The sequence below is a fragment of the Peromyscus leucopus genome, chromosome 5 (assembly GCF_004664715.2).
Source record: "Peromyscus leucopus breed LL Stock chromosome 5, UCI_PerLeu_2.1, whole genome shotgun sequence".
Taxonomy (NCBI): Eukaryota; Metazoa; Chordata; class Mammalia; order Rodentia; family Cricetidae; genus Peromyscus; species Peromyscus leucopus.
Window position 1 is genome coordinate 62877149 of NC_051067.1, and position 24144 is coordinate 62901292.

The following is a 24144-nucleotide window of genomic DNA, read 5'->3' on the forward strand; positions in this document are numbered from 1 at the left end:
TGTTTGTTTTGAGTTCATGGACTTGAACTGGCCATGAACTCACTATGTAATCAAGGATGACTTTGAACTCCTGATCCTCCTACCTCTACCTCCCAAGTTCTGGCTTTACAGGTGTGTGTCATTGCACCTAGCCTGGACCAGAATCTAAGCAGAATGTTGTAAGAGGTAGGCAAAAACACTTGGATAAGTGACTTCAAATATTAAGTAAGATGGCTTATCCACCACCTCACTCTACTCCCAAGATCATACTAGCATCACAACTCCTGAGCTTCCCAGACATCTGCCAGCTGCAGAAGTTGTTGGCTGGGTAGGGCAGACAATGTGGGGCCTGAGCTAAACCAGGGATAAGAGAGAAGAGGCTGGGTTTGACGATTTCCACATGGCCACCTGTCCCTGATCCAGGCTGTCACATGCAATCATCAAACTAATCTGTAAGAAATGTGGACTTGTGGCGAACCCAGGTGTGAGCCAGTGGGAACACCATGGGTACTCACCCTGACAAGAGGAGTGTGAGTCTCTGGGAACATGGAGAAGCTGATGAGAGGAGTACCTGGGCAAGGAAACCACCAGGGAGCCCCCGGGTGAGTGCCCCGGATTTTCATCTTGTGTTTCTTCCTCAGGTACCCCAGAACAATACCAGTCCCATTTGTCCTGAATTTGCAAGAATGCTTGATTTTGAATATTCTGTTTGGTTCTGAAAAATACAATCTTACTTATCAGTATGGTTTTATGTACTAATTTTTGCCTCAAAAAATAGCATAATCTCAAGATCTTTGAATTCAGCCGTGTTCTTTTCCTTGTAGTAGGAAATTTTCTAGGAGATGGCTAGAGATGGATCATTTGGCCAAGCACCAGGCTGGGGTCTGGAAATTGCTGATGCCGGCCACAGTGTGTGCCACCGCTACATGTCAGTGGGTTTGGAACTGTGGAAGAAGATGAGATGGATCAAAGGCCCTGCTAAATGGAACTAAATATTTTCAGAGGGTTGTGAATTATTCCAGAAGGGCCTTCCTTTAAATGTAAATGAGCCCAGAGAAACAGAAGTTCTGGTTCTAGAACTTTCTGCTTGCCCAGCCTAATGGCTTCCCCTTCTGGCTCACATCTGACTGACACTGTTCTTTGACCCTCTTTCATTCTCTCTCTTTTGCTTTGCAAAGTCGTTTCTTGATTAACTTTTTCACGGTGGGCACATGGGTAGGAAAACTAAGTCCTTTTTTTTTTTTGCCCCTTCTCATGCTATTGATCATTTGAGTGAGAAAAGAATCTAAATTCAAACTCATTTCCCACAAACATTTTGAACAAATTATTTTATTGTCTTGAAGCATAATTAAGTTTTAAAGCTTTGTGTTTTTTCTTTCGGCCATCTCTCCACCCTCTTCCACTTAAGCAGGGCATTTCTTCATAGCAGGGTGAGTAAACACTTTCATCAGTGGTCCTTCTGAGAGGATAAAGGGGATCACAGTCAGGGTGAAAAGCTATGCATCTTCCATGCCAGGGGCCAAAAGTTGGACCTTTTATGGATTTCATGACTCACCACCAGGAGCCCAAAAGATTAATTTGCTCCTCTTGTGTTCCTAATCACATGGGCTGAACAGCAGCTAGAAGCCCAAACTCCGGCACTTTCACATGGTTTGAACGACCCAGGAAGCATACATTTCTGACAGAGTGCCAGAAAACAGAACCGCTCCTTGGCAAACTGTCAACTTCCAGGTCTAAGAAAAACAACCTTCAGCTTATGTTGAGTCATATGGTAGAAGGTTAGCTAATAAGAGAAAGGGGCAAGTTGATTTTCTTTGTGGAGGGCAAGAGCTGATCATAACTCATGTAGCAGTCAGGAGTGGGAATTATGAATGAGCCCAAGGGAGAATGTGCTAGCAGTTGTGGCCAGCTAAGAGAAGGATGGACTGCCTCGGGAACCTCGGAGTTCTTCATGGTAAGAGTTACTAATCGGTGGTGGTAGATGTCAGATCCCAAAATATACAGGATGCCTGGAACACATGATCATTAGGTCATGTGAGAACTGTTTGTGGTAGATGATCAGAAGATGGTAGATGTTCCACATACGCTGAATAAAATGATCGTGGACTTAATTATACCTTAGCTTCTGGGATGGATGATATCACAGCTTTTGTTTGCTGGAACACTCATAATAAGGTTTTAGTCACAACCACCTTTAGCTATTATATTAAAAAATTAATAGAATATTCTCTCCTACAAACAGTAGCTGAGTTTGAAGTGGTAACTCGGTTGTGGTCCCAGTTTTACTGATTAAAACACTTATCTTAACTTGGTATTGGGAATTGCACACGATGATACATGCTTGTAATCCAACACTCAAGAGGCAGAAGCAGGAGGATCATCATGACTTTGAGGCTAGCCAGGGCTCAAATGAGCAGACCTTGTTTTAAAAATGAAAATAAAACCAAATACTGGTGTTGGAGTTGTGATAGATCTCAGTGGTAGAGAGCTTGCCTAACCTGGGCAAAGGCCTGGGTTCCATCAAGCATGTTAAAGACAAATCAGAACCACCTTAGAGTCCTACGGATGAAACCAACACACAGCACACAGCACAATTAAACACAAAGTTCTGTTCAATCACCCTGGTTAGCAGAGGCAGAGGGCTTCAAACTAATAGGAAACAGGCTTCTGGGTAGCAGCTGGTGCAGAGGATTGAAGAAGGCACACCAAGTGTGGTCCATCTCTTCTAGAGCCTTCATTGACCTTCAGTAGAGCTAGGAACAGACTCTGTAAGGCAGGAGCAATAGAGACAAGTAATGATCAATAGTAAGGTGAAAAACTTTACAAGATGGTGCTTTCAGGTAGGATTCAGAGGCCCACGGCCACGAACAAAGCACAGTTACTATCAGGAAGTGACAAACTCCACAGCTGTAGTCACGGTCAACCAAGAAGGAAGGGATCTTGCCTGATTTAGCCTCCCTTTATTTTCCCTTTTTCTCTTTCTCTGCTCTGCCCTCTCTGGAGCATGGCAGGGACCTGCTATCAAGTTCATCTAGCCCTTTAATTCACTATGTAGTATAAACTGATCTCAAAGGCATAGCCTCAGCTTCCTGAATAATGGGTTACAGACATGTACTATCAAGGGGCCAATACTCTTCTCTATCAAGTATTAGATTTAGCTGGGCGGTGGTGGTCTACACCTTTAATCCCAGCACTCGAGAGGCAGAGGCAGGTGGATCTCTGTGAGTTCCAGGCCAGTCTGGTCTACAGAGCGAGTTCTAGGACAGCCAGGGTTATACAGAGAAACCCTGTCTAAAAAAAAAAAAAAAAAAGAGTTAGGCTTGTTAATTTGATAAGAGGACATTTCCTGCTATATGAATACACACACACACTTTATAGGCAGCTACAAAACAAAACAACAACAACAAAAAACTGAAGTCATTTCACATCAATTCAACTTTATTGTCTTGATACTTTTAGGGCTCTCTGTGGTCACATATAATTTATTAGAGGGATGAAGGAGATAGTCTACTAAAATTTTTGTAGATGTAATTTTTATAATTGGATTTTTCCTGTTGAATATATCATAGGTATTTTTTTAAACATTCTGCCAACTTTTGTTTCATATTTTAGTTTCTCCTGCTAAAATATATTTCCTCGGGTGGCATGACAGAGCTTGCGTTTACGATGCCGGAGACCCTGGGGTCAGTCCTGAGACCCAAAGCAAACTATCGGAAACTTACATGGTGTTTGATATGATGTAACCCCTCTGTCCTGTCCACCCTACCCCAGTTACCAGCCCTGGTCTCCTCATTCCCATATCACACCTCTGCTAGCACCATTTGGAAGGCCATCAGTCACAACCACAGATACCTTAGTCTCTCGGCTCACCCCCACACTCTTCAATCCAGTGGACATTTCTTAGAACACATCTTGTTCTTTAGATCAGCATATGTTACTAAAAATAGTGGGTTTCACTGTGACATTTTCAGAGATGTGGAATGGGCTTTGATCATACCGACCCCTCTTGTTACTCTCTCTTCCTCTAGCTCCGTTTCTCTTCCTCTTCCCAAGTAATTTCATCTCTGCTTCCATGATTTTTTCTTTTTAAATCTAAACTGCACGTGAGAGAGACCAGGAGAAATTTGTCTTTTGGAGTCTGCCTTAATTTGCTTAACACAGTAGTCTCTGGTTTCATCCATTTCCCTGCAAGTGGCAGAAATTTGTCGTTTTATTAATTTGTTTTTTATTGTGTGTGCGTGTGCATGAGCGTGCTCTCATGTACTTGTGAGGTCACTCAGGGCCTCCTCTGCCACTCTCCCCTAGACGAGGTAGCCAGTGCGCTTCTGGGAGCTGCCTGCCTCCGTCCCCCAGCACTGAGACTGCAGGTCAGGCAGGTTGCCACGCCCTGCTTTTACCTGGGATCTCAGCTCAGGGCCTCATGCCTGTGCAGCAAGCACTTTATCCACAGGGCAGCTCCCCAGCTGACATTAGTTCTTTTTTTTTTTTTTTTTTTTTTTTTTTTTTGGTTTTTCGAGACAGGGTTTCTCTGTGTAGCTTTGGTGCCTGTCCTAGATCTCACTCTGTAGACCAGGCTGGCCTTGAACTCACAGAGATCCATCTGGTTGTGCCTCCTGAGTGCTGAGATTAAAGGCATGCTCCACTGCCACCCGGCTGAAATTTGTTCTTTATATTTGAATGATGCTCCTGCACACGCACGCATGCATGCACGCACACACACATCTTTATGCCACATCTGTTTTATCCATCCAGCTATTGATGGGTACCTAGGCTGACTCCATAGCTTGGCTATTGTGAAGAGTTACGTAGTAAGCATGGGTGTGCAGGTATCTCTGTTGTCCTCTGCCTCTGATTTCTTTGAGTATATACCCAGGAGTGCCATAGCTGGATCATATGGTATTTTTTACACTTTGAGGAACTGTATTACTAATTTCCCTAGTGGTGGGGTTCATTTACATCCCCACCAATAGTGTATAAGTGTTCCTTTAGAACTCACCTTATGCAAATAAGATGCTTTGTGCAAATAAGATGAGTTCCCACTATCCAGTAGACCTTGTAGAGAACCGTCACAGCCCAATGAGGAACTGTATTGCAGGACACACAGAATTGGGGATCAGCTAGTCTGTTTAGGGGTTGGTTTAACTGCCAACCTTAAGCCTGGGACTGAAAAAAAAAAGACATATAAGACACATCTCTTTATTCAGTACCTAACAGATTGAGGTGTCTTTTTCACATAGTAAAACATGTAGGTGTTAGGTGTACCGTCTGATAAGTTCTGACATCTGCACATACTCACGTCCTATCCACCCTCCTCCAGATAAACAACTCTGTCAAACCAGGAAGTTCCTGTATACTCAGTACCAGCTTGTTACCCACAAGAGGGGCAATCAGCATTCTAATTTCTACCAGTTAGTGTTCACTTGTCTATTTTAAAATTTCATATAGGTAGACTAGTTTAATTTAGTATTTACTTTTTGTGTCTGGCATCTTTTTTTTTCAACCACAATACTTTTGAAATTTGGGAATGTTGTCCCATGCATTAGCAACTTCCTCCTTTTTATTCTTAAATAGTATTCCATTATATTAATGCATCAAAATGTCTTAAGTCATCTGGTTTATATACATTTGTATTTTTTTAATTTCTGGGCTATTTTCAACAAAGCTGATATAAGCAATGCTGGTCAGCATCAGTACGTTTTGATTGTTTTGGTAACTTGACACACTCTGGAGTCACCTGGAAGAGAGTCTCAGTTGAGGAAATGCCTCCGTCAGGCGGGCTTGTGGGCAAGCATGTGGGGGCACTATTGTCCCTTTAATACTGTACAAATTCCAGTCGTTAGGGTTTCTTGTCAATATTTACCAGTATTGATCTCTTTCACTTCAGCCCCGAGTGAGTGGGAAGTAGCATGCAACTCTGGCTTTCCTTTGCATTTACCTGAGGACTAAGGACTCTGCACACCCTCCATGTACTGTTCGCATACAGCAGCTTCTGAGGAATGGCTGTTAGAGTCTCCTGCTGCCTGAAAACTTTATTTAACTTGATTTTATGAGCATTGGTGTAAAGGTGTCAGATATCCTGAAACTGGAGTTACAGACAGTTGTGAGCTGCCACGTGGGTGCTGGGAATTGAACCCTGGTCCTCTGGAAGAGCAGCCAGTGCTCTGAACTGCTGAGCCATCTCTCCATCTCCTGGAGGAGTCCTTTTTATATGCTGAATATAAGGCCACTGCCAGATGTGCATATTGCATTTTTCTCCCAGACTGTGGCTTGTGCTTTTCAATTTCTTAATGATATACTTTGAACAAACTTATTTTAAATTTGACTATGTTGAACTTATCAGTCTTTCCTTTCATGGTTATTCCTTTTTTTCTTTTGACTGAGAAACTGTTAGAGACCTCCCTATCCCAGGGATGTCCTAGGTGCTTTTCCTTAGATGTGTTTTAGTTTTGGTTTTGACTTTGGGGACCTAAGAGCAATCTTAAATAATTCTTTTGTGATGTCCCCCATGCTTGCCCACAGGCCAGCCCGATGGAGGCAATTTCTCATCCAAGACTCACTCTTCCCAGGTGACTCCAGCTTGTGTCAAGTTACCAATAAAAATAAGAATGTATAGATAATGGCCAGCATTGTTTAGATCAGGGCTCAGGGCTTATTTTTTTCTCCATGTGGACATTTAATACTTCCAGAAGAATTTGTCAAAATGAATTTCCCCACGGAATCACCTGGGAATCATTGTTGAAAGTCAACTGACACACAGGGATCTACACACATAGACAAAGTTCTGTGCTCTGTCTTCTGTTCTGTGTATCTGTTTATTGATCTTTTCCCAATACCATGCTCTCTTACAATTTTATAGTAAGTCCTAATACTGAGTGGTGTAAATCTCCCAGCTTGCTTTTTCTTTTTTACCCAGATCATTTTGGATAAGTTTTCATATTTTAGGGACAGTTTGCTAATCTTCACAAAAATAATTTGGAAAAAGAAAAAAAAATGCCAGGAGATGGTGGCACACACCTTTAATCCCAGCACTCGGGAGGCAGAGCCAGGCAGATCTCTGTGAGTTTGAGGCCAGCCTGGTCTACAGAGTGAGATCCAGAAACAGGTACCAAAACTACACAGAGAAACCCTGTCTCAGGAAAAAAAATAATTTGGAAGGATTTTGGTTGGATTAATATTGAATTTACAGACAGATTTGAGGAAAGCTGAAAATACCTTAACAAACTGAATTTTCTGACTTATAAATATGAACACTATCCATGTATTTGAGCATTTAATTTTTCTCAATATTTTACATTCTCTGTGTGTATGTGTTCATATGTGTGTATGTGCACATATGTGGAGGTCAGAAGTCAACCTGCAATATTGTTACTTAGAAGATGATGTCCATCTTGTTTTCATGAGACAAGATTTCTTTTTTAAAATGCTTATTTTTATCTATGCGTGTATGTGTGCTTGGTTGTGTGTGTATGTGGGTGTGTATACCATATGCATGCAGTACCTTCTAGGGCCAGAAGAGGGTGTCAGATCCTCCGGAACTGGAGTTACAGGTGTTTGTGAGCCACCACGTGAATGCTGGGATCTGAACCAGTGTCTTCGGGGAAAGGAGTAGCTCTTACCTGCCAAGTCACCTCTTCACTCCAGAGACAAGGATTCTCAGTGGGGTCAGGGGCTTGCAGATTGGGGGAGGCCGATGGCCCGCAAGCCCCAGGGACCCTCCTGTGTCTACCTCCTTGTCCTGGGGGTTACGAGTGCACACCACCACACCTAACTTCTTGTGTGGGAATTAAATCAGGGCCTTGTGCTTGCACAGCAGGAAGACTTCTGTCCGAGCTGCCTCCCCAGGCTTCGCTCTTACAAACATGCTAACAGGCCAGGCTGACTGATACAGGCACTTCCTCTCAGGTGACTTGAGGCTGACAGTTGAGGCAAACTAAGACAACCACTGAGCTCTACCCGCAGCTGCCAGGCGGGGTTGTGGAGAAGAGAATTGAGGCCAGGACCACAAGGCCTGAGACCCCAGCAGGTTTTTCAGGTGATTCGCTGCCAAGTCCAGCAGCTCTTTTGTCTCCTTAGGTTGTTTTGTTTTTGTTTTTTCAAGACAGGGTTTCTTTGTGTAGCTTTGGCGCCTGTCCTGGAACTCACTCTGTAGCCCAGGCTGCCCTCGAACTCACAGAGATCCACCTGCCTCTGCCTCCGGAGTGCTGAGATTGAAGGCGTGCGCCACCACCGCCCGGCAGAAGTAGTTCGGTTGTGTTGCCTACAGCCTGCTGGCTCCTGTGTCCGAGCATCCACGTTTCCAAGGAGAGACGCAGATTTGCCCCCTTCAACACTTTGGGAGCCCGCTGCCTGGGTTCCTAAGGTGGCCGAAGAGTGTTCACCCAGCTCAGGAAGGACTCGGTGAGCAGTCGCGAGAGTGGTCTAGAAAGCTTAGTTCACCCAGCTCAGGAAGGACTCGGTGAGCAGTCGCGAGAGTGGTCTAGAAAGCTTAGCTGCTGTTTTGGAACGCCCAGTCTGTGACATGCTGAGGCCACACTATGGTCTTGTTCCAGGTAGAGATAGATTACTTCCCTAGCTGGAGGAAGGGTGGGACAGTTTTTCCTCTTAGGGGGATTTGTGTGAAGCAATGGAAAACACACGTGGATTAAAGGAAGCAGGAGAAACGAGTCGATGGTTGGGGTGAAAGGGCGACGTTGTTTTAGATGGTTTAAAACCACAAAGGATTGGTAAAGCAGGGCATGCGGGCTTGTCTGGGAGATGGAGAACACGATTCCATGTGTTTACTGGTTTCCTAGCAATTAGCCAGCCTCAAAATCTTTCAGAGGAACTTGGTTGCCTGGTGGAACATTGCTTTCATCATGTGGCAGCCGTTCCAGGCTAGCGCTCCCGCCCTGGGCAAGCTGCTTTCCCTCCCTGTCAGCCGGGAGCACGTAGGTCTCACCACCTTCCTTAATTCGGAATAAGTTCACTTTTCTTTCTTGTTTTTTTGTTTGTTTGTTTGTTTGTTTTTTGTTGTTTGTTTGTTTGTTTTGTTTTTGGTTTTTGGTTTTCTCGAGACAGGGTTTCTCTGTGTTATTTTGGTGCCTGTCCTGGATCTCACTCTGTAGACCAGGCTGGCCTCGAACTCACAGAGATTCTCATGGCTCTGCCTCCTGAGTGCTGGGATTAATGGCGTGAGCCCCACTGCTGCTGCCAATGCCGCCGCCGCCGCCGCCGCCGCCACCACCACCCGGCTAAGTTCACTTTTCTAACCTCATCTCTGAATGCTTTTTTCTTTATGATTCTGGGGATGAAACCCCCCTCACCCAGCTCTCCACCACTGAACCCCCCTACCCAGCTCTCCACCACTGAACCCCCCCACCCAGCTCTCCACCACTGAACCCCTCACCCAGCTCTCCACCACTGAACCCCTTCACCCAGTTACCCCCTCACCCCCTCACCCAGCTCCCCCCCTCCCTCCCTCACCCAGCTCTCCCCCACTGAACCCCCTCACCCAGCTCTCCCCCCCTGAGCCCCCTCACCCAGCTCTCCCCCACTGAACCCCCTCACCCAGCTCTTCTCCCCCACTGAACCCCACTCACCCAGCTCTCCCCCACTGAACCCCACTCCTCACCCAGCTCTCCCCCACTGAGCCCCCTCACCCAGCTCTCCCCCACTGGACCCCCTCACCCAGCTCTCCCCCCTGAACCCCACTCACCCAGCTCTCCCCCACTGGACCCCCTCACCCAGCTCTCCCCCCTGAACCCCACTCACCCAGCTCTCCCCCACTGGACCCCCTCACCCAGCTCTCCCCACTGAACCCCCCTCACCCAGCTCTCCCCTACTGAACCGCCTCACCCAGCTCCCCCACTGAGCCCCCTCACCCAGCTCTCCCCACTGAACCCCCTCACCCAGCTCCCCCCACTGAGCCCCCTCACCCAGCTCCCCCCACTGAACCCCCTCACCCAGCTCTCCCCCACTGGACCCCACTCCTCACCCAGCTCTCCCCCACTGAACCCCCTCACCCAGCTCTCCCCCACTGAACCCCCTCACCCAGCTCTCCCCCACTGAACCCCCTCACCCAGCTCTCCCCCACTGGGCTGACCTCCAGCCATCATCACTAAATTCCTAGCAATGTAGCCTGGCTTCTCGAACATTCCATCCTGGCCTGTCCCGGCACACGCCATCCTGTGGCTCACCGCCTGGCCTCTGCTTAACCAAACTGCCTTCTTAGCATGGAGTTTCTCATGTTTCATGAGCCTTCCCTTCATGATGTCAAGTCACACTAGACTTGGTTTCCTTAGCTCCCCCAGATGCAGGCTCTACGATCAGTGTGTTGGCTAAATATATAGTCTTGGCTGGGGGCTGCAGCTGGCCTCGCATATACAAGGCCCTGGGTTCAATAAATTGACATTAAATAAATAAATAAGTAAACACTGTCTTGCCTTGGTTACTAATTACCATGTAGATGGTCAGTTCGTGGGTCCCCTTCCTGGACTTGCCAAGAAGCTGGCACAGGTCTGGTTGCTGGGCCTTGCTGAACATCAAGAAATGCCCTCTCTTGTCTGAAGTGGCTCCAAATTTACACACCAGTGCCAGCTTCAGCAACCCTCAAGTGTGCCCTGAGGAAAATACCACCACAGAAAGGAATACTTTTTTTCCTAGAGGCTGAACAGAGATGAATCCAGAACCATAAGACAGCTGTAGCAGTGATGATGATGGTACTCCGTAAAGTACAAGTGACTGACGAGGTGGGGCAATGCTGAGAAACACAATAATTGGAAGGGAACAATAGAGATTTAAAAAGCCATACAAGGAACGAGGCTTGGGGGTACTTAACTGTAATCCCAGGTATGGGAATTGAGACAGGGAAGATTGGAAGTTTGAGTCTAGCCTGGGCTACTAGTGAGTTCAAGGCTAGCCTGGATTACATAGGGGAGACTCTAAACTAACAGTCCTTGGAAAGGAGGAAGAGGAAAATGAGGAATTGCTTAATGTATACAGAGTTTCTGTTTTGTATAATGAAACATCCTGGAGACTGGATAAACAACAATGTAAATACATTTAATGCTATTGAACTGTACAGTTAAAATGGTTAAGATGGCAAACTTTATGTTATCACAATTCAAAATGTGCTGGAGAGGTGGTTCACTAAGCAAAGTGCTTATGGGTAAAGCATGAACACCTATAGTAAAACAAAAACAAAATCAAAACCAGGCAGAGCTGAGTGTGCCTGTAATCCCAGTAATGGGAAAACGGAGGCACGGGATCCTTCGGGTTTGCCGGCTAGCTAGTGTAGCTGAATTGGCGAGCTGCACATTCACTAAGAGACCCTGCCTCAAAAATAAGGTGGAGCGTAGTTGAGGAAGACATTCATCGATGACCTGTGGATTCCACATGCTCATACAATGTCCATGCACATACACACGCAACCACACACACATATGCACACAAATAGACAGCTAAAAAAAACCCCACAGTAACGTGGGAAAACAACAAATGGTGGATGATTTGGGTACAGTGGAAGGCCCAGAGAACCCAGGTGCTCAGGATTAGGAGGCCAAGGTGGGCAGCGGTTCTATGGACCACAGTTGTGGTCGAGGTCTGTGGCTGTGGTTGAAGCCACAGGACTCGTGGAGGTGAAGCCAAAGACAAGGATTGGATCCCTATCTCCAAGCTGGGCCACCTGGTCAAGGACATGAAGATCAAGTCCCTGGAGGAGACCTACCTGTTCTCCCTGCCCATCAAGGAATCTAAGATTATTGGATTTTTTCCTCGACACATCCCTAAAGGATGAGGTTCTAAAGATTATGTCAATGTAGAAGCAGGCTGTCCATTGGATCAGGTTCAAGGTTTTTGTCACTATTGGGGACTACAGTGGTCATGTTGGTCTTGCTACTAAATGCTCTAAGGAGGTAGACACTGTCATGCTAGAGACCATCATCTTGGCCAAGCTTTCCATTATCCCTGTGCAGAGAGGCTACAGGGTGGGGGTAGGGGGACAAGGGATGGGGACGACAAGATTGGCAATCCCTGCACTGTTCCATGTGAGGTGACAGGCTGCTGTGGCTCTGTTGCTGGTGTCCATCATCCCTGCCCCCAGAGGCACCAGCATCATCTCTGTTTGGTGCCCAATTAGTAACTGCTGCTGCTGGCCGGTATTGATGGTTGCTAGACACCAGCCAGGGCTGCACTGCTACCCTGGGCACCTTTGCCAATGCCACCTTTGATGCTATCTCTAAGACCTACATCTACCTAACCCTGACCTCTGGAAAGAGACTGTGTCCACCAAGTCTCCTTGTCAGGATTTCACTGACCATCTTGTGAAAATCCACACTAGAGTCTCCATTCAGAGACTCCACATAAAGTTTTTTTTTAAAGATTTATTTATTCATTTTATGTATATGATGAGTGCTCTATCTGCATGTATACCTTTATTCCAGAAGAGGGCATCAGATCCCTCTATAGATGGTTCTGTGGCACCATGTGGTTGCTGGGAATTGAACTCAGGACCTCTGGGAGAGCCGTCAGTTCTCTTAACTGCTGAGCCAGCTTACCAGTCCCCAAGGTTTTTATACAAGAAAAATAAAGTGAATTAAGTCTAAAAAAAAATCACAATAAAAGTGTTAGTGAAGGATTAGAGAGGAAACATTCATTTCTGAAAAGTAAATGTTTAGAAGAAAGTTGGGGCTGCCCCCCCCCCCCAGGGTTTCTCTGTTTAGCTTTGCACCTCTCCTGGAACTTTCTGTGTAGCCCAGGCTGGCCTCAAACTCACAGAGATTCTCATGGCTCTGCCCCCTGAGGGCTGGGATTAAAGGTGTGTGCCACCACCACCTGGCGAGGCTGGCCCTTTTTAATTACAGCATTTTGGAGGGAGAGGCAGGTAGATCTCTGGGAGTTTCAGGCCAGCCAGCCAGGGCCCCATATAGTGAGACCCTGTCTCAAAAAAAAAAAATCAGGTAATAAAAGTACCTAGATCTAGAAATCAATGGCCCCAAATAAATGGGAATTTCTCAAGGAATCTTATGCTGAGAGAAGAAAAAGCTGCCAGTCAGAAGAGGAATGCATCTCTAGGAAAGAGAGTTCACATAGAACTAACCATTTGTCATATTACCTTATAAGAGTGAAATCCAGACAAGGATGGCTTACTTGTGGAAGGGACCATACCTTGACCAAGGTTGCTTAGATGTGCAAATCCTTGATCTATTTTAACCTTAATCTTACTTCAGAAGCATGAAAACCAACTTGGGGATTTCTTGGACTCTTTGTCTTTCTTCCCAGTGTGGCCACATGGGGTAAATCTTTTTTCTGCTTTCTACTTCAATGTGGCTCTTTAACTGGCTTATTGAGGGCAGGTGGCTAGACTTGACCCAAGTCACAGGCTTGTGACCCTCAAGTTCAGTACACTCCCTTTCTTTCACTATTGTGTTCCATAGAAGGTTCTAGAATGCTGGAAAGCACAGGTAAGCTGTCATTACCCTTTCAGGAGACTGGAGGCCCCCTGCTGCTCTCTCCAGTGGCTTTGGGCCCCTAATGCTGCCACAGCCAAGTCACTGTGTCAGGCCCAAGGTTAACGGCTGGCGAGAATTAATTCATTGATTAGCATGCTGGGGAAGAGCCAGGCCTTTGCTTATGCTGAACTGTGCTTTGGACCTAGAAGTTCTGCCAAAATAAAGGGGAAAAAAAATCCTAAGATGATACATCTGAAATGAGATTGATGCCATTAACTGGAAACCTAAATATCTTTCTTCTGTTGGTTGACTTTGTTGACGACTATGAACACGGGCTCTTGTTTTTATTCCAAACTGCAAACCTGGGTTATCTGATGAGGTTTGGTAATAGGTAATAGTACTATTATAGCAGCTGACATTTGATATCATGTTGAATTTATAATCCATTCTGAGTCTTTTCAAATGGTCTTGACCAAAACCACTTGAGTTTAGAGCATCCTCCCCTGTGAAATTTAGACAGGAAAAACACTTGCCCAAGAATTCAATGAAGTACTTATCTACAGTCCAGAAGCAGCAATGGAATGTGGATTTGTACTCAGTGCTTTCAACCACTCAGGACGAGGGTTGGAAAGATGGTATGAATACTCTAGTGAGACATTAACAACACCAAGATGGTGGCATCTGTGGACGAGGCCCACATGGAAACTGTATCGAGTTCTGATTTCTTTCTCCTCTCATTTTCTTGTGGTTCTGAGGATGGGATCCAGGGTCTTGCCCATCCTAGGCAAGTACTCTACCACGGAGCTACATCCCCGGGGCTAAATGAGTTCTCATTCGATGACACCTCTCATTCATATGCTGTCCTATCCCCAGGGACTTTGCAAGGCCACACAAGCTACTAAACAGTACACATATGATGGTAATCAGGGTTTTAAGGACTGTGAGGACCACGACTGAAGTTCTGATAAGCATGTGCTTGTATTTTTAAAGTGAAGGTGTAGCTAGAGTTTTCCTGCCTTGCCCACAGTCAGGACGAATCTTTGTCACCCGCCAGTCCCACAGCCGCTCAGACCCAACCAAGTAAACACAGAGACTTATATTGCTTACAGACTGTATGGCCATGGCAGGCTTCTTGCTAACTGTTCTTATAGCTTAAATTAATCCATTTCTACAAATCTATACCTTGCCACATGGCTCATGGCTTACCGGTACTTTACATCTTCCTTGTCCTGGCAGCGGCTCCAGGCAGTCTCCTGCCTTCCTGTTCTTTTATTTCTCCTCTCTGTTAGTCCAGCCTATACTTCCTGCCTAGCCACTGGCCAGTCAGTGTTTTATTTATTGACCAATCAGAGCAACTTGACATACAGACCATCCCCCAGCACAGCCAAGTGCAGACCATCTCAGACACCTGCACTCAGGCCCGTGGTCCTGATCATCCTCTATGCGGACCTGCTGGGTAAAGCCAGGAGGAAACCGAGAACGGGCTCCCACAGGACATACAGAACATCCCACAGCATGAAGGCCCAGCACAAAGAGGGTGCCCCCCCCTTCGTTCAAACTTCATCTGATGGCAGCTTGGTGTTGAGAGGGTGTTAGTAGCCTTTCTGTTACTGTAACTAAACATCCGGCCCAGTCGGTTTAAAAAAGGAAGGGCTTATTTTTGGCCTCAGTTTTCAGTTGACTGGCCTGCTGCTCTTGGTCCCGTGGTGAGGCAGCAGGATGGTCATGGTGGGAATGCACCATGGATGCAGAAGGAAGGAAGAGAGCAGAGCCCCTCAATCCTCTTGAGAGCACAGTGTCCGATGACCAAATTCCTTCCACAAGGCACCGCTGTGTAAAGATTCCGTTCCCTCCTCAAATAGTGCCACCGTGGAGACTGAGTCTCTATTACGTGGTCCTCTGGGGAACATATTTGATCCAAACTACGGCGGAGGGCCTCCCAGGTGCTCTGGTGGAGGGGCTTCTGGAGCAGGGCTGGAACCTGTGAACAAGGTCCTCCAAGAAGTAGCTCTGCTTTCTTCTGCGGTGTGAGAAGCAGGCTTCATTGACAAGAGGCAGACACTGTTGGCCACCAAAGACCTTCAGCCTCTTCTGCTTCTGAGTTGTTCTCTTTCTCTTCAGTCCTGCCTTCACAGGAAGAACAATGGTAGGTTTCTTCCCCCAGCCCCACCTGTGGGAGGGGAACCCATGATTATGTGCATCAGGAATACCTGCATACCTGTTTACCCATTAACATATTTTTATTACATTTTACGTGTGTGTGTGTGTGTGTGTGTGTGTGTGTGTGTGTGTGTGGTCAGAGGACAACTTGTAGGAGTCTGCTCTTTCCTTCTACCCTGTGGGTCCTAAGGAGCTGACTCAGGTGCTAAGTTTGGTGGCAAACGTCTTAAGACACTGAGCCAGCTCACCAGCCTCCATGTGCCCATCTGTAACAGCTGTGTAATGCATGCACAGCAGGATGCATACTCAGGGCCTTTCAACCACCTTGTCTTTTACTCTCCTCTCTTCCAAATTCCTAGGTGTACATTATGCATGGTTGCAGTGAAGTTCCCCCAATACCATACTTCCTCAAATGGCCGTTGGTTCATGATGTTGCCCCTGTCTAGAAGGTTGCCATCCTTCAGTTGGGGAATTCTCACTGATGGTTTTAGATCTGTTCAGGAGGTGACTGCTTGCCTCTTTATATTCCCATAGATCTGGGCATACACTACCCAAACTTCAGTTCATTATAGTCCCATCATTGTCCCGATTCCCAGTCAAAGGCTCTGTATCGATCAGCATCCTGGCATATGTCCTTTACAGTAGATGCTCAATAATATCAGTTGAAATGAATTGATAATACATGTCCTAGAGCTTGAAATGAAAGCTTACGAGAAGCCTCCTAAAAGATACACTGAAATTTATTTCCAAAGCTTTGGGAACTTTCCCAAGAAAGATGTTTACCTTTCATGTAAGGAAGAACAAGTTATCAACGTACTTTTAGAGAAGATCTGGGTCCTTTTAAGCTCACAAATAGAACATTCCCATGCTAACAGATTTAATTTTGGAGAAGATCACATCTCTGGGCACCTGGAAACTGAAATTGCCAAAGGCCACCACACTAGCCACAACTTCTATCTGCCAACACCTCCTCCAAGACATCCCACTCCTGAAGAGAGACAGTGTAAATCTCCTCTTTGAAGAGCCCTGCTCTGCGGGGTCTTAACTGTGGGGTATATCAGACTTTATTTAATTGGCATTTGGTCTCCAGAGAGGGACTCACTAAGTAGAAACACCAGGGGACACTTGAAGCCATTTAGAGGCAGAAATAGAACCAGCTCCTTGCAAATTTAAGAGGTTTTGTCAAAGAAAATGGGAAAGTGGAGAAGAAGGATTCATCTCAGACACTTAGACATCCTCCAGATCCATAGTTCACTGTGAGATGGGCAGAAGAGAACCTGTCTCCACGTTGCTGCTGGGTTTGGATAACAAGTTTCCCTATAAGGCTCAGGTGCTGACGGCATGGTTATGAACTGGTGGATCCAGTCATTGGGAGGTGATTGGTTCATAAGAGTTCTGACTTCCCAGTGAGTTAATCCATTGACATTTTTCATCTGATGGCAGTACTGGAAGATGATGGGATCTTTTGGAGGTGGGACCTACTTGAAGAAAGTAGATGACTGGGTACGTGTCCTTGGAGGCCATGTCTTGTCCCAAGTTCTTCCCTGTTTTCTCCATTTCCTGCATTCTGTGAGGTGAATGACTCTGTTCCTCCAAATTCTTCCCCCATGGTGTCCTGACTTATCATGGTCCAGAACACAGCAAGCCAAATGCCCATGGACTGAAATCATTCCTCCTTTTAAATAATTTCTTGTACTTATCACAGTGATGAAGAACTGGCTGCCACAGTTGCTCTAGGGACCCCCCCCCTCATTGTTACTCCACCCCATCACAAAGAAAGCTGGTAGAATACACCAGCTGAAACAAGCCACAGGGTCACTTGCCCACTGGTAAATTTTCACACTTGGCATGGTGTTTAATAAACGTTGAGTAAGTGGATTGAATGCTAGCAACCAAACAAAATACCCAGTAGGTCATTTGTGTAAATTGCTTTAAGGATCAAATCAATTACAATTTTAAGGCAAATAATCTTCCTGTTTGTTTTATTTCTGAGGCTAATCCAAGGACAGTTTAATCAAGGCTGGTACTATTTCATTGTATTCATTAGAATAGTTCAGGACCCAAGTGTAGAATTTAGGTCCCTGAGGGCAAGGATTAAAATTTGTTTTTTTCTTCTTCCTTATTAAAAAACTGGTGGCTGATTCTAGGAACCAATGTGGTGAATTCAAGATGGTTAACTTTTAATGAAAATTGTTAAATAAAGCATTGTTTCCACTAATTATATTACTTTAAAGTACTTATTGCAGTATTTTGCCATTAGAAATGATCCAACCCTGGTGTAGTAGTGCATGCCTGTAGCTAGCACTTGGGGGCCTGGAGAAGGAGGATTAAAAGGTTGAGACTCACAAACACTGGAGCAAAGGAAACCCAAATGAACTGAGTATATATTTGTTTTATTATTTTTTTGTAAACTGAAAAGAAGCCAAATCAAGCAACAGTAAAAAGCAAAACAGAACCTCCATCGTTTCATTTGTATTATTCCAAGATCTTTTGGTCCATTTCCATCTGCAAAACAAACTGTGAATTTAGTAAAATGCACCTTTGAAGGAAAGTTGCTTATTTAAGAAGAAAACAAAAGGAAAAAAAAATCATGTACGAAGCAGAGTTTCATTGTCAAACATGATAGTTGGCCTCCAGAAAGTTCTCCAGTGTATGAGGAGGAGTTTTGAGTGGGTGCCAGGGCACTTCTCTGGAAAAGGTTCTTAAAAATATTAAGTAGAAAAAAACAAAACAAAACTCCTGACTTTAATTTGGTTTTCAAGGCTTTAAAGATATTTTCTTCACAACCATGGCAATAAGGGAAAACTGGAAACCATGAAAAGGCAAGTGGAGCGGTGAGAAAAGCAATAATACAGCCATTAAGAACAAAATGATACAGTGTCAAAATAGGAATCCCCCTCAGAACCCTAGTCTTATGACTTTCAACTCCTAAAACAAAGCTTTGAGCTTTGGGGAAATGGCTGAGAGAAACGCTTTCTGGTTTTGGCCAGAACTCGTCTTGAGCCTCCTCAGATGAGTCATTCCGCCCAGTGAATGGATTCTACCTCTGTCCCAGGGTGAAGATGCTTCAGTGAATGGCAGCCATCAAATTCTTCCTAACACTCCTTGTGCTGGGCCCCTGGTTGATACCCACTAATGATTTGTTTACTCGGTGCCTAGGGATGTAGCTCCTAGAGTGCTTGCCTAGCACACCTGGTAGCCCGGGTTTTAACTCCAGCACTGTATAAAGCCAGGTATGGTGAAACATGCCTATAATTCCAGCAGTGGGATTGGTGGGTAAGAGGCAGAAGGTCAAAGTCATCCTCCTCAAATAGTGAGTTTGAGGCCAACATGGGATAGATGAGGCCATGTTTCAGGAAAAAAAAATATTTTTCCTCACTTAAGTAAACCAGATGTCCTACATGAGACCAAAAGGCTAGAAATTCTTCTTCTTCTTCTTCTTCTTCTTCTTCTTCTTCTTCTTCTTCTTCTTCTTCTTCTTCTTCTTCTTCTTCTTCTTCTTCTTCTCCTCCTCCTCCTCCTCCTCCTCCTCCTCCTCCTCCTCCTCCTCCTCCTCCTCCTCCTCCTCCTCTCTCTCTCTCTCTCTCTCTCTCTCTCTCTCTCTCTCTCTCTCTCGTTTATTCAGCTGTAAATGCTCATCTGTCTTTCTCCTTCTCTTCAGGCAGCTAGAACAATGCTTTCTTGTCAACACTAAGCCTTCTATAGATGACAAGAGCTTGATCCTTCATCCTCAGACGCACTTGCATTTCTCCACCCTGCTCGTCTTCTCTGGACTGAATTTTCCAGGCCTGTTGGCTTAAAAGTTCTGATGAATTCCTTTTGCTTCTGTGTCCCCAGTGGCTCAGCTTTTGTCAGACTCCCTCCCTTCCTTCCTTCCTTCCTTCCTTCCTTCCTTCCTTCCTTCCTTCCTTCCTTCCTTCCTCCCTCCTCCCTCCCTCCCTCCCTTTCTCCCTCCCTCTTTCCCTCCCTCCCTCCCTCCCTCCCTCCCTCCCTCCCTTCCTCCCTCCCTTCCTTCCTTGTTCTCTCCCCCACCCCATCTCTCTCTTTATTCTGGTTCCTAATCCTATTTCTGTCTGTTTCTTTGTGGTCCTGGGGACTGGATGCAGGTCTCTACCATGGAGCTGCATCTGCAGCCTCTTTTCTTTGTCTCTGAACAGAATGATGATGTGAGTTCCTCAACGATGTGTCTTCATGACCAGTGAGGACTCCTTTCTGAATTACTGGCATAGGTAGAAGCAACAGCTATGTTTATGAATATTAGAAGCGTTGGTGCCAGTTTTTGCCCCGACCACTCCAATTTTCCCCTCCCCTACTTAATAACACCTCTTGATTCAGGAGTCAATAGAATAGTACCAGTGTTCAGAGGCTCCTCCAAGAGGACATTGGCCAAATGCTCTAGGGCATTGGGATTTCTTGGGGAGTCAGAGTGAGGAAAGGATGCTCCTTGGAGATATATATTTTAAGCCTTTTTTCTTTTCTGTTGTGTGAGTCTTTTGGCACTTTATTTATTTATTTAGGTTTTTTTTGAGACAGGTTACTTTGTGTAACCTTGGCTGTCCTAGAACTAGCTCTGTAGACCAGGCTGGCCTCGAACTCATAGAGATCTAGCTGCCTCTGCCTCCATGTGCTAAGATTAAAGGCATGCACTACCACCACCCAGCAGCACTTTGTTTAAGATGAAAATTATTAACAAACATCCCGCTTACAAAGGGAACTCATTTCTGGCACAGCACCAGAGTGGGGCCACAAGATGGGATCTAAGGGTAGAAAAAGGAAATGACATCAGTCTTGCTAAAAAATCTCCTTGCTTTCCTGGGTCCAAGTTTCTTCTTGGATGAACTGGAAGTGATAGCTATTCCCAAACTAACTCCCAGAAAGTTTCTGAAACCTGTAAACTTTTGGTGCCACACATGGAACATTGTAAAGGCCTTAGGAACCTGGCCCCTTGACTGTCTTCTCCTTGGCCACAGGGTTCTTGTGTAAGCCCCAACTCTTCTTGGATGCTTGGGTTCCTCACTGCAGCCACCTGAAGCGCCTAATCTGTGACCTCATAGACTTGATGATAATCGCTACTTATTCAGTGAGCATGCATGCATCACGAGATCTAAATGCTTTACGCAAGTCAACTTGCTTTATCTTTGCAACTATGTGAAGTAGTTGTACAACTTGCAGAGAGGGAAACTGAGGCACATGGAAGCTTTCTTTTGGCTGCTTTGCTGTTGTGACTCAAACAAATAGGTCACTGGCTATCTCAGCTCAAGTTCATGGTTTCTGCTTCAGCTACACCTTTGATGGTAGAGACTTTGGGGACCTGATTAGAGAATCCAAATGACTCTTGCAACGCCTTCTGGAAGAACGTGTATTTCCAGTTCCCAAAGCCAACTTCTCTTCAAACTTTTGGAAAGAGATTCCTTTGGAGTCATTGCTGCTGGTGATTAGCAGGGGGTAGAGGTGTTGAGCCTCTGTGGAGTTGAGCTGAGTTAAAAGGGTGCTTACTCCCCGTACATCCCGGGGCTCACTCATTCTTCCACATTAGCAGCTCTGGCAGGCCTCCAGCTGTATGTATTGGACAATCCACCTGACCTGGCCTAGTTTCCAGTGCTCCTCACACATAACCCTCTGGAGACAGCTGTGCTGTTTCAAGAATCAGCTCCTACGTGGGAGGTCTGATTTACTGGGTGGCTCATGGGATTATCAAATATTTTAACTATTACTTGTCACTTGAATGGGAGCCCTTTCCACACTCCCTTCACAGGTCGGCAGCAGGGAGATGGAAGAGAATTGTGTCCTCTCTGGCCCTTATTAAGAAGGGGCTGAGCACAGTATCTCCTTGTAAGGAATTCTAGAGTTGCTGCTGCCAATAGCTCTTATTTTTTTGCATCTGCTCCATGTCCTGAGCAGCACGTCCAGCTCTTTGTGTGCACCCTCTCAGTTTTACCAATAAGGAAACCGAAGTGTAGAGGATGGACTTACACCACAGGTGGAGCAGAGGTTGAAATTCCGGCTTGTCTCATTTTGAAGACTGTTTTCCTGCCCACTAGGCTAGCTTGTCTACAGCTGCTGTGGTCCTCAGTAAGGAAGAAGAGGGTGTTCATGGGTGAATCTGCATACCAGGCAACTTGCAAAAATTCCCACTTGCCTCTGGAACCCATTGCTGGGATTGACTGGGTTTATTTGGATGATTATGGACAAAAATTTGCATTTTGTGTTTCTAGCAGCTCAGGGTTTGGCAGCTGGGAGGGAAGTAGGTTGAATGAAGAGCTCAGAGCCCGGGAAGCAAGGAAGAAATGAGACTGAATTTAGAGACCAAACTCCTAAAGCCAGAGATGATAGCACACACAGGTAATCCCAGCACTTGGGGGGAGGGGTAAGGCAGGCCTGAGGCAAGCCTGAGCTACAAAGCAAGATGCTGTCTCAAAATACAAAAATAAAAAAACCCAACCCAAACCAAACCAAAATATCAGCCTCCTTGAACCGGTAAGATGAAGGCTATACAAGTAGGTGACCGGGGTTGGCTGCACAAACCTGGCTTATAGTGAATGGTAAAGTGATGAGCTTCGATCTACAGTTAGACTTGCCAAGTTCAGACACTCCATATTTGGAATCAACAAGCCAGTATCAGCCAGTTGAAGAAGTCCATTTCATTAAAGACACACAAGTGAATAAGAAAACATGGGGTGGGGGCTGGTTCAGAGAAAATGGTTTTGCTGAATGTTCTGTGCTTTGGATATACAGTTCATTAAGTTCGTCTCCTTTCCCAGTTTATTAAAATGGCCCTTGCAGAGGTGGCTGTTAGTATGCAACCCGCTAGTTGGGGTTGTCGCCCTTCTCTTTGAAATGCCAGGGCCAATCTTTCTGTGATGTTGATCAGACATCCTTCTGATTTAATGAGGTTTGACTGTGTCTGAAGTGTTTCATTATTGTACCCACAATAGCTTAGTAATGGCCAATAGCTGGTGTGCAGTGGTGGAGAACACACATTTGTGGTGTATACAGAGGACTGAAGGCATGATTGTCAATGAAGGAAAACCTAACTAATTGCTGTACATGGCTTGATTCCCCACTCAGACTTCCTTTTTGGAAAAGACCAGCTGCCCCTAGATCCACGTGGTTTTAGGGCTAGAAGGAGGCTTGGGTGTAGATGACATCTTTTCAGATGTTCTTCAGGAGCATGAATTTCCATAAGAACCCAACCCAAAGACAATTCGGAAAAACTCACATTATATATAATCCCCCTCACCCAGTGTGATTCTTCACAGGTAAGCATTAGCATACTGGCTCTCTCTCCCATATGGACACTTCCCCCATCCCACCCACCCCTCTCCTTCATCTCAACCTCAGTATCTCACCCAAAGAAACAACCAGGCTTCCTTTGTAGCCTCAAGGAGTCCAGGATGTGAAGCAGGTTGTTCATTACATTTTTTTTTTAAATTTTGTTGTAACATTTTATTTTTATTTTTTGCAGTTCAAGATAGATATATTTACATGCATATTTAGGGCATGTGAAAGTTTCTGTATTGCTAAGATCATAAATTTGACTGATAAAGACTACTACTTAAGTATGATGGCTCGTTCCTGTAATTCCAGCAATGGGGAGGCTGGGGCAGGAGGACAGCTATAAACCAGGCTTGCTTTGATTACATAATGAGGCCCTTGTCTTAAAAAAAAAAAATCAAACCAACAACAAAACCCATGCTGAACAACAAACTACTATTTAGTCTAGAACACTGGTCTATGTCACCTTTCACAAGCCTCCCTCCCTCCCTCCCTCCCTCCCTCCCTCCCTTCCTCCCTCCCTCCCAAAAGCATGTAATGATTGACTGCCAAGGGACACCTACTGATGTTCAAGCTTCACTGAATAAAGTGCATATTATGCCTTTATGAGCCCCTACTACAGATGCTTAGCTGGTAAGGCAAGTTGTCCTGATTCCACCTAAGAGGATGGGTATGTAGATACGGTTTCTAGGGATGGTGATGGGCTGTGCAGACCCACAGCTTCCCTAGAGCTTTCTGGTGAACCAGCACACTCTTCTCCCAAGACTTGTTGAATGGGGCTGCAAAAAAACCTCCCCCAGCTTAGGAGCATCTATAGTCCAAGTCTCCTTGGCAGCATATTTGAATAGAAGGCTGGCTAGACACAGATGTGATCCGGTTTGTAATGGTGGCAAAGGCTACAATTCAAGCTGTTGTGCAAAGTTTGACACTCGGATGAAGCAGTGTTCCCTAAATGTTTCTCTGCTCACAGAGGGTGCTGCACAGGAGCTGGTGCCCACCACTGCTTTATGATGATGTGAGCCCAGTAGATGACATTCAAGGGGGAGCTAAGGATTCATGTGTGACTCCTAAAGAGCAGGGTAGAAAGAATCTCTGCAGGCTCTGTGCTTATTCTAAACAGTTTATATTTAGGAAAGTCCGTCGATATGATCAGAACCTCTCTTTTCTTTATGGCACCCTTGAGGTTAACACATCCATTCCCTTTATGGATGCTGGCGCCCTTGAGGTTAACACATCCATTCCCAATTTTAAAAATGAAGCAAGCTTATGGTCTGATTTTTACTAGTGTTTTGTTTTGAATTTT

General features: G+C 45.5%; 1 pseudogene; it reads left to right on the forward strand.

Annotated features, from left to right (window-relative positions):
• The first annotated feature begins 525 nt into the window (after positions 1 to 525).
• Positions 526 to 14363, forward strand: LOC119088112 (annotated as a pseudogene).
• The last annotated feature ends 9781 nt before the right edge of the window (positions 14364 to 24144 follow it).